Source organism: Schistocerca americana, chromosome 7, assembly GCF_021461395.2.
Source record: "Schistocerca americana isolate TAMUIC-IGC-003095 chromosome 7, iqSchAmer2.1, whole genome shotgun sequence".
Taxonomy (NCBI): Eukaryota; Metazoa; Arthropoda; class Insecta; order Orthoptera; family Acrididae; genus Schistocerca; species Schistocerca americana.
In genome coordinates, this window is record NC_060125.1 from 520,250,211 (window position 1) to 520,262,215 (window position 12,005).

Sequence of the window (12,005 nt, forward strand, 5' to 3'; positions counted from 1 at the left end):
CACACAGTAAGCTAAACCGGTGGGTTAGATAGTGGTGCCCAGTGACGTAAGTGTAAACACAAATTTTGACATTGAGGTGGATTACCACATGTAAGACAACCAGCAAATGCTTATTAGAAGATGCTGTAACATATGAGGAAAAGTGTTCAACTAAACTGCCTACAGTAAAATTTGCTATGTGAAAAATTCCTAGTTATACTATACCACAAACAGGGTGTCCCAGGGGAATGGTCAATGTTCAGGCCTATGACAGGAACAATCATTTAATGCCTATCATAAGTGCTTTGAGCGGTTTATTTTCGATACTGCGAAACAGATCTATTCTACTACAAGCTCTTTGCTTTCCATTTTTTGAGATGAGGTAGAATGGAACAAACCAAGAAAAAATCCCCAGTAAATGTGGGCCAAAAGTGCATAACATAAGAGCTTTGACCACTTGTTCATGTGCACTGCTATTAAAAACATCTCTTCTACTAAACAAGCACTCATAACTCTTCAGGTATACATTTTAGAGCCATCGTTTACTACAAAATTTTTTCTTGTTTTGGCCCATATTATCTCCTCTCAAAATAGAGTAGACGAAATTTGTATCGAAGATGAAGAAGGTGCTCATAACTCTTAAGGTATGTGATTTAGACGACATGTTTACTAGACTTTAATGTTTCGAATGATCGTTCCTGTCATATTCCTTAATTCTGATTATCCCTCCTAAGTAAACCTGTGTAGAAACGGCAAGGTAAAATCACAGCCACACAGATGACTGAAACTGCAGCGTCAGTACATCAAAATTCAGTGCCACAGAATACCAATTCTAATCAAGACCTGTCACGAAACAGTCAGACAAAATAGGTAGCTTATGTGAGTGCTAAAAGTAATAGATACCACCATGGATAAAGAGGCCAGCTCTGTTTATGTGCTGAAAGTGAATTGGGAACACATGCAACAATAGTTGTTGCATATATTCAGATATCACCAGCAGACTTCCCAAAATGTTCTATATCTATGATTTCTGTGTTCATCTGAAAAGTCATTCCATATGCCATGGAATCAGACCTTTTTGCAATAAAACTATCTACTACTAAAAGCCAGGAACTACTTACGTATAATCAAATATCAAAATGGAACATAGTGAAAGTGAATTGGGTGAATGACCGCTAAAAGGTGGAAGAGGCTTTACACTCAATAAATCATCCAGTTTTTTCCAATAAAATGTATGAAAAATGTAAATAAAACTTTGTTCTCACAGAACAAAGCGGTTCAATATCTAATAGGACCAACAGTGTCTTGGTGGAGTAAAGGATGTTAGCTTGTGACAGCACAGTGTAGACTAAGTTTCATAAAAATTATTATAATTGCAATAAGACCTGTGCTATATCTAGTTGTGTCTTGGAGCACATTCACTACACTCTCGCTCCCATAATAAGGCCATTCGTTGCACTTATGGGTGTCGGATTAGCGGAAGTGCTGGATTATTGAGATTGGCTGGAATTTCATTTAAACACACAGTAAATTACTTTATTACATCCAAAGAAACATTCATTTTCATAGAAAATTTAGTTCTTCGGTATGTACTTATACATTAATATCTCCCTCTATGAAACACATCTCAAATTTTTAGCTGGTGCAGTGATGATACACGACAGTGGAATGCTTTTTCACGCAATCCCTTTACAAGCATTAACATTTGTACTTCATGTACATGGTTGTTCCATGATGTACACCAGAAAAATTTCTACAGTTACAGCGCTGTTATTGCGAGAAATCTTTGTGGTCTCTCCTCCTATGTCCTCTTCATCATACTTTCATCATTGCTTTCCTACATATTTTTGATTATTTCTGCATCTTTTCAATTTTGGTCTATCTTACAGTTTTCCTCGTCTGCCACTTACAATACCTTCTTCATACTATAAACAGATATGACCATTTCTTCATTCTCACTCTTTTGCACAGCTTGCTTTTTCACAACTCGCTCTTCATTCAGGTTGCACAATTTTGAATAACATCTTCTTTCTTTTTGATGCTATAAATAGTCAGCCACCACCGTACTCAGCAGCAACCGCTTCCTGTGAAGAACCTCAGTTCAGCTTATGTAAAATTTCGACTTTCTGCTTAATAGCTGCTGTAACATGTTTATTTTTAGAAACCATGATACCAAACTGCAAAGATAGACCATACATTCAAATATGTACAGCAATGTTTAGCATTGTTGCAACTGATAATTCACATTGTACACATCATCTCTGCTCGAGCAACTAAAGTGCAAACGTGGACTGGATTACTGAGAGATTAGGCTATTGAGGGCCAGATTAGCGAGAGTTTAGCGTATTCTGAAACAATGTCAGGAAGCACATCAATATCTCACATATAGCTGATGACAGAGAAGCTTAACGAAAAACACATCCTGGAAACAACTTCGTCAACTGTTTCAATATGTTGATAAGATCGTTCCACCAACAGTAGAAAGAACATATACCAGAGAAGGATCAATAAGTAAGTCACCGGAAGAGGATTCTTGTGGAACCTTTCACGAAAGAAGATTTGGATAAACTCTTAAAATACTCAACTGCCTTGTCCCTGGCATTTAAAATAATTCATTAAAATGTACCTACTTAAATGAACTCTGAGCATATGGCTATGTACCAGCAATATGAACTAATCTATTGCTATTCAAACATCCAAGACATAATAATAATAATATTGACCACCTGACTCCATACATGATGAAGCCTTTTGAATGTATAATAAAACAGTTCCCTGAGTTATGGGTAGAATACAAGAATAAGTTATGAACCACACAAATTGAATTTAAAAGAGAAAAAGGTGCAATAGACAATCTATGTTTTAGAGATTATAAGTCTTTTGCTATTCTAGGTTTTACTTCAGCTTTGTTGCTGGACATAGCATGTGTGCACAACAATGTAGATACAGCACATTGGCTACAAAAATTAAGTCTTCTTGGGCTACCGGTTTGACGGGAATGTTAGATGTGTAGTGCTACTCATACTTAATAAGTGCTCAATTACATGGTGAGAATAGGCTTCAACAGTTTTGTTAACTTGAAATAACAGAATGGAAAGAATTAGTTGCTTTAGGTAATTTGTCAGTGTATAGCAAGCAGAGAACAGAATAAATATAAAGTAAATGAGTCACAGCTCCAAGAAGTAGGCAATAAATATTAACAAAGCGCTCCAATGTGTGGACACAAACTTGGCGGTTGGCACCATTCATTTGTCACCACACAGTCACTCAACTCACACCATAAGTGCATCTCTGGATAGCATGAACGGAGCTAATGCACACAACCACAGCAATCAATGTGTGTAGTTGTCGCTACAGGAGACCCCTTGGAGAAAGTGGAGTGTGGTACGTCTTCTCTGAACCGAACACGGAAGTGGAAATGTTGTCTGGAGTGGGTAATGCGCATAGTTCCTGCATCAACTTGTTGTGGTAGTAGGATTGGAAATTGCGGTGTCACATTTGCGTGGCATGCAGCTCCTGACCACAAGGTGGGTAATGCCTCCTTGAAAATTTAAGTGGGCTTCACTTTGCTAAGAAACATGGTGGCATGTTTTTTGTTCGCTATTACAGTCATTGTGAATGTGTCTCTGTGCAGAAGATGGTGGAGACCAGTATAGGGTGGCTGCCGAAATACCTTGTAACAGTGTGTGCATAACATGACATGCGACAGCCGTTGAGGTCGTCGTATACGAAAGTAGTTGGACAGCAATGCTTGGAGGCCATTGTAGATGTGATGTGGTTTACATATTCCTGTAACTTGCAAAGGAATTATGGTTGGTCGTCCATTTCTGACTGCAGGCTCGCATCAACTAGCTATACTGGCAGGTGCAACGTCTCACCATAAACCAATTTCGCTATCAATGACCTTATATCAGTTATGGACTGGGACAGTGCAGATGTCCCAGATGTTCCATGGTTCGTGAGCACAGCCTTCAGCATCTGATGCTGTTGTTCTACCATACCATTGCTGGCTGATTGATAACTGGTCATTTTGTGTGTAGCCACAGAAATTCGCCAACTACACAAAGAAGTCTGCCTTGAACTGTCGGCCTCTGTTGGTAGTGATGTGGAGTGGACAGCGGAATGTCGCCAGCCAGGTTGATGTGAAAGCAGTGGCTTGTGGTTTTGTGGAAACGTTTTCTATAGGTACTGCCTCAGGCTGTTGTATATATCTATCACTCACAGGACATCCAATGGAGAAAGTAGTACCACCATGTCAAGATGGACATGGGTGAAGCATGAAGAAGCGACTGGGAACTCTCCAATTGCTGAGTGAAAGTGGCAAGTGATTTTTCAAAGTTGGCAATGCTGCTAAGTTCTCGTCCACTCACAACAGTCTCTTTCTATCCTTGCCCACACGAATCGCTGAAATACTAACTTGAAAGTCGACCAGGCTCCAGCATTACACCTCACAATACTATTTGATGTTCTTGCTGGGCATGTCGACTAGCCACAACTTAAGTGCCACAGTGCCACCATGCAATATTATGTGCGGCTGGGCATCTTCTTGTTGCGCCTTGGCAATTGCCATCATGTTCACAGGGCATGAGATGGTGGCCACTCTAGAGAGACAGTCAGCAACCACATTAGTGATAGCAGATACATGGCGAATGTCCTTACTAAACTGACTAATAAATTCCAGTTGGCTGTTCTGCCATTGGTAGCATGTGTTGCTGTTTTTCTTGAAAGTGTATGTTAAGGGCTTATGGCTCATGTATATCACAAACTCTCTCATCTCACCCTGCGGTCGAAAGTACTTAATTGCTTGATATACAGCTAACAGCTCCCCATTGTCTGTACTCCATCTTTGCTGGAAAGGCGATAGATAGATTGTGCAAAAAACAAGCCATCAACTGCTATGCACTCTCCACCCATTGTTGAAGAGCTGCAGTGATGACTAACTGACTGGCATCCACCACTGCCACTAGTGCTTCGAGCTTGAGGTGTGCTAGCACTTCTGCTTGCGATAGTTAAATCGATGTCCTAGCTGCAAAGAGGCGTTGATATACATCATTGGGGACATGTTGAAAATGTGTGCCCTGACTGGGGCTCGAACCCGGAATCTCCTGCTTACATGGCAGACGCTCTATCTATCTGAGCCACCAAGGGCACAGAGGACAGTGCGTTTGCAGGTAATTACCCCTTGCACGCTCCCCATGTACCCACATTCCCAACATGTCCACACCACTACATTCGTAGTGCGCCTAATAGATGTTTGCCCATCACACTCATTACTCATGGAAGATTAATCTATCAAGTTCCATATGAGTTGGGGCATAGTGTGTGTTCGCACAAGAAGGTCAATGGCCAGGTAGCCATTTTTAACTATATATGTTCCCAATAGAACAGATACCATTGATGAGTGTGCAGCTTCTCTAGAATGAAATGATAATTAAATCGACACCCTAGCTGCAAACAGGCGTTGATGTACATCACTGGGTACATGTTGAAAATGTGTGCCCCAACTGGGACTCGAACCCGGGATCTCCTGCTTACATGCAGACACTCCTCTATCCATCTGAGCCACTGAGGGCACAGAGGATAGTGCAACTGCAGGGACTTATCCCTTGTCGATTTAATTATCGTTTCATTCCAGAGAAGCTGCACGGTCATCAATGGTATCTGTTCTATCGGGAACAGATACTACCTTCATATATACTTCTGCTTGTGCTAGGCTCTTTTTGGTCACTTTGAAAGCCGCATTCATCTCCTCAGTCCATGCCACAGATGAACTGCCCTTAACATTGGCACCAGCTAGTGCTGCACTCAACTGCACCTGTTGTTCTGCAGTGTATGGTAAATGCTGGCCGCAAAAACTGAGCGTTCCTAAGTATCTACATAGCTCTTTTTGTTGCAGATGGCTTAGGTAGCTGCAATATGGTTTCAACTATATCGGTGAGCGGTCATGAGCCTGCTAAAGGTATTCAATGACACAGTAATTCAACTTCACGTTGTCCAAACACTCACTTCGCCGTGTTCAACACCAAGCTGTACTTTTCAAAACGCTTAAAAACTTCTCTCAGGTGCTGTCAATGTTGATTTTTGGACTATAAATACACTAACATGTTGTCAAAATAGACAAAATAAAAGGCCAACCTGTGCACGACAGAGTCAGTGAACTGCTGCCGGGTACGTGCACAATTACGTAGGCCAAATGTCATAAAGTTGCTCTCACACACTGCAAATGGTATCATAACAACAACCTCCAGAACGTTCTCTGTTGCTACGGAAATCTGGGTTTATGTTGTCGCACAGTCTATAACACTGAAGCCAGTATCCTCCCTTTTTGGGTACTAAACGTAGTGCAGACACCCATTGGCTGCTGGAAGGTCGAATGACGCCTTCTCGCTTTAGGAGTGGCGAGGCGTCTTGGAGCCAATCGTCTTGGCCGGCGAGAGACAGGCCAGGACCATGGTTTTTATGTGGTTGACTGTATCATGCAAAATTTGCTGTGGTGCGCCTGGAGGTCTCGTTGAGGTTGGGAGTTCACGTAGCACTGGGTGGTGCTCCTCGTCTCCAACCTGTATGACCTTGATGTCGTTTGTTCTAGTCTCACAATGGTACGCAGTGGCCGTAAGTCTGGTAATATTGCGCACTAGATGGGAATTTGCTATGATAAAATCCCAAATTCAAGTCTTCATACCTAGTACCAGACATCACAATTTCTGAGTCATTTGCGGTGGACAAGCTAAATGCAGTGAGGGGTCTGCAACAGCGCAGTGACGCCCTGGGCAGGATACTAAGGTCTATTAAACACTTTCGTCCTTTATTTGTTGCATCTACGTCCTCTGTAGGGACTAGGACCTCCTTGCCACATCAATGTGTCAATCTGTGCACTTAGTGCATCAGCTTTGGCGGACAGTGCATCTTAATCAGCGCCTAAGACAGGCAGGGTCATTGACACCTCCCTACCAACCATTACCACAGCACTAACATGTTGGTTCAGGGCGATGACTTATTGTACAGCAACAGCGACCAGAGGCATCTCTATCTGCAAGGCGATGTCGTCTTTACCTGTGGAGCAGACGGCTACTCCATAGTGTGCACAAGAGATTGCCAGGCGCTGTTCCAACGTCCGCCTTGCTGTGGATGTGTCTCAGGTGCTGGGATGATTTTCTGACGCCTATGTCTTCGTGAGTCAGAACTTGTCTGATACGGTCTTCCTGCGACGCTGCAATTCTACGAATAAGTTCTGTCTATAATATTTCGTAGGCGTTCTCTGCCAGTGGAACCGTGATTACACCGTGAACTTCGATAGCGCAGCGTTGATCGCATTGACTCACTATGAATGCGAATATAGTCGCGTCCACTGTAACTCTGGCACAGCAAAAGCTGGCCTCGAACTGGGCAAATCAGGGAACTAGATTATGCGTCCAAAGTGGCGCAAGGCGAACGACCAGTCGCAATCCCGTAGGCAGTTCTATCTTGTAATCAGTATTATTGCAGACCAGTCTTCTCAGCGCTCATCACTAGGGGTCATCACTGATTGGAATATTAGATCGTGTGGTGTTACCCATTCTTAATAAGTGCTCAATCACACGCTGAGCATAGGCTTCAACAGTTTTATTAACTCGAAATAACAGAACGGAAACAATCAGTTACTATAGGCAACCTGACAACATACAGCAAGCAGAGACCGGAATAAACATGAAGTAAACGAGTTGCAACTCCAAGGAGTAAGTAGTAATCATTAACACAGTGCTCCAAGCGGTTGGCACATGTATGGTGACTGACGCCATTCTCTTGTCACCGCACAGTCACTCAACCCATGCCATAACTGTTTGTCAGAATGGCTCGAACGGAAAATGGCTCTGAGCACTATGGGACTTAACATCTTAGGTCATCAGTCCCCGAGAACTTAGAACTACTTAAACCTAACTAACCTAAGGACAGCACACAACACCCAGCCATCACGAGGCAGAGAAAATCCCTGACCCCGCCGGGAATCGAACCCGGGAACCCGAGCGTGGGAAGCGAGAACGCTACCGCACGACCACGAGATGCGGGCGCTCGAACGGAGATAATGCTTACGACCACAGCAATGAACGTGTGTAGCGTCGCAACATATTATTTACCATCGAGGTCTTCACGAGACTTTTTACTAGTGCACAATCTACATAACGCAACCAAAAAAAAATCTATATAGACATCAGATTGTAGTAATAGCACTTCCACAAGGGGCAAAGCTCTGCCTCCTTCCTGTATGACATATTTGCGGCCAAATTAGAGGAGCAGCTTAGGCTGACAATTTAAATATTTCAGTATGTAGACGACATTCATATTATACATCATCTACAGATCTGGATGAAGCTACAGCAAAAGCGCCGTCAGAGTTGATCACTGCAGACTGTGTAAGTGTAGAAACATCCAAATCACCTATCATTATCTTTACCAAAAAAAGGCTTAAACTACAGCTCACAAACTTTTCATTTCAACACAAAATTCAGTTAAATTATGGGATATTTGTTTGGATAGTTGGATTACTTGCGCATAACAAATCAGGTATTTTTGAGCCCCAAGCTAGGGAAAACAATTAACATATTAAAATCAGTTACTCATGTATGTTGTGGTTTATAACCAAGTTCTGTGATCACCCTATACCTTTCATATCGTCTCACCTCATGAATGGGTCTTCTGCTTATGTAAACTCCGAAAGACATATGCTAATAAAACTTTATAGGCTAGAATATAGAGCCATGAAATCATCACCAACAAACAGCCTCTAAGAGGAAGATAGGGAAATGCCACTCTTCATAAAACATTAATTTCTGGCGCAAAAAACCCTACTCCAAAGAGCCTCAGTAAGCTTACACCAACTTGTTGAGCTGGCCGGAGTGACCGAGTGGTTCTAGACGCTACTGTTTGGAACCGCGCGACCGCTACGGTCGCAGGTTCGAATCCTGCCTTGGGCATGGATGTGTGTGATGTCCTTAGGTTAGTTAGGTTTAAGTAGTTCTAAGTTCTAGGGGACTGATGACCTCAGCAGTTAAGTCCCATAGTGCTCAGAGCCATTTGAACCAACTTGTTGAAAAGCAATATGAACTCTAAGATGAAAACCAGTATTTTGATCATTAAAATTGAAAACGTCCCTCATTAGTGTAAATATTTTTCAGAGTGAGATGCACATTGTTTGAGTGCTGAATAGTTCATCACTTACGATGCTCAGAACACTGTATGATGACACTCTTTTTCAGCTTGATGTATTTTTCTATCAGAATATTTTCTCACTCAAGGGCCCTCTGTAAAACATGGTATTAGGGGTTACATAACAATCAACAGGTTACATTTTACACAGATGTAACCAGATGGCTCCAAAATGGCATGCTAAAAGGAATCTGACTTTTCTCAACTTTCAGAAATGATGCCATTCCGAATGTTTCGTGTGAATCAGTAATGAGAAAAAGCATGTGAGTGCAGATTAAAATGTAACAGTCGTGAGTCGGCAGTTCAGCTGTACATTGTAGGTGTGGGAATTCCTGTAACAGAGTCTTTTCTCTCTGAATTAAGGAGCATCAAAAAATACATCAAAAGCTGCTTTAAGGTTCTTATGGTATGTTTCAAGATTCCACTTTGTTTTCCTGATTTCAATGGGTGTCTATTGTTACACATTTCTGCCACTCAGAATGTCGAGCCACTAATTAAATACGTTTTTTATGAAGAACTTCACAAAGGACAAAGTCACATTTTATAATTTTCATTAATTACAATTGTAATTATTATGTTGCATGTATCGTACACTGCTTGAGAGAGCTGGTGGACGACAGAACAACCAGGTTACGTTATGGAAGCAAAAAACAACAGCAGCACTTATAGTGGCCTGGTAGTGGACTCTGACTACAAGAAAACATAGCGCGAAATCCGTGTTTTTAATTCGTATTTTATTCTTTATTGGTGGGCCTTATTGTCTAGTTGTAAAGTGCATACATGGAAACTGAGTCGTTTTTGTGACCTTGCAAAGTAACGTATTTGTGGAATCTCTATCAAAAAAAACTTTCTGTAGCTGTGGTCATGCTTACTTAAAATTTTGTAAACGACATTGTTGTTGCCTTTTGAGTGTCAAATTATTTATTTACAAAACCAGTATTGCAATTTCGACCATGTGACGATTATTGAGTGGAAATAACATAAAAATTATCTGACATGGCATAACATAGAAGCTGGTTTCCTTGTGCTGTGTTTCTGATTACAACTTCTTAGGTATATTGCACTCTTTGAATTGTATCGCGAATATGGTGCTCATACTCTCATTTATTTTTTCACAGACCTGTAATATTGTGTGTAGTAAATTACCCTTATCTGTTTTTGTTTCATATTACACAAAAACGGATTTTCTCATATAATGTTCCGTGGCCTCATGTATATTTGTTCCTACTTATGATTCCATGTGTCAACTGCTAGATTTAAATTCCTTGTAAGTATATTGTTCGTACTCTACCTTATTTTAATTCCCTTCCATTTTTCGTGCTTCCTCACATTAAATGGAGAACTCCACATTACCAGCTTTTGATGGAATTGGAATTAAACTTTATTAGATGTTATCATGGAATGGGTATATATTTCTGATTTGAATGGTGTTGCTTTTTGTGACTGTGTATGCTTTTCAGTCTTAGAAGCTAAGGCCGGTAATTACACTATCAAATTTCTTTGTCAAAGATTTGATCAAAGGTGTGATCAAATATTCCATCAAATATATTTGACAAAGATCTTTGACGTAGCGCTAGAAGGGGTGTTACCACAGTCTAGACCGTGGCATTACACTGTCCTCCAGTTTTTCGTCAAAGTTCAAGATGGCTGGCAACAACAACTTGTTATTAACCGCAGCAGTTGCATGTACCACAATTGCACTGTGTGCATATGTGGAAGAGAAGCGGGGGAAAAAAGGAAACAAACCTGGGTAAAGCCATGGGTTTTACGACGACACGATAAAAGCATTCAATTACTTAAGAATGGATGAGCACACGTTTCTGTATGTGCTCAATGAAGTGTATCCTCGTATCACAAAGCACAATATTCACTTAAGAACTGCTACATCTGCAGAAGACAGGCTCACTGTAACACTCCGATTCCTTGCTACAGGAGAGGGTTAGGTTAGGTTAGGTTAGGTTAGGTCAGGTCAGGTCAGGTCTCCAACCTTTGTATTCTATTTTTGTATTCAGCGTGCCTCATGTTGTAAAGTGCCTCATCGGCTTCATACATCTCTATTAATTTTGTAGTTGTCGGCACACACCAATTGCATTTGCCTCCAATGTTTATGAAAACACTACAGTCACAAGTTCATTGTGGATTCTCCGGTTTTTACCCTTTTAAAGCAAGTAGAGTATTGTACTTCATTGATAATGCATTTCATAAAATACTTTTGGACTAATGATGGTGACATTCTGTAATACAGTGGATGTTTGAGAAAGACTGTTACAAACTATGATATAGAGTAGATGGGACAAACGAATCTAATATCACGTTTGTTGCTCATTTCTGTTTGCATTGTTAATAAATAGCTCTGATCTCTTTTCAAATTTTCTGTTATAACGCAATATTTCAAAGCAGCGGAAATTTTACAAACAAAACTTATTCATTTTTTTAAAAAAGGTTCACTTAAAACCGAAAATTTTTGCGCTGCTGCTCTGGCTAACTGATATTTCAGTTTTTTTACATGATTATTAGTAAAATAGTGTCACTTAGAAGAAGGTGTAAGTAGATGAATGATAATCGCTAACTTCAATTAACAAAGGTTTATACAGCACTTGCGCATGCAAGAGCACGGAGCGAACTGCCTCCGGTCAGAACACATATAGTATATATACAGCTACAGAAGATTCCAGAACAATGATTCTTGACATTTGTGGATACTGCTAGAATGTACTTGAAGTGAATATAGAAATTAAAATTGTACAGTACAGCTGAGTTTTGAACTCAGCACCCTCCATACAACAGTTTAGTATCATAACCACTACACTACATTGCTACTGAGCTTCTTCTGTGACATTGCT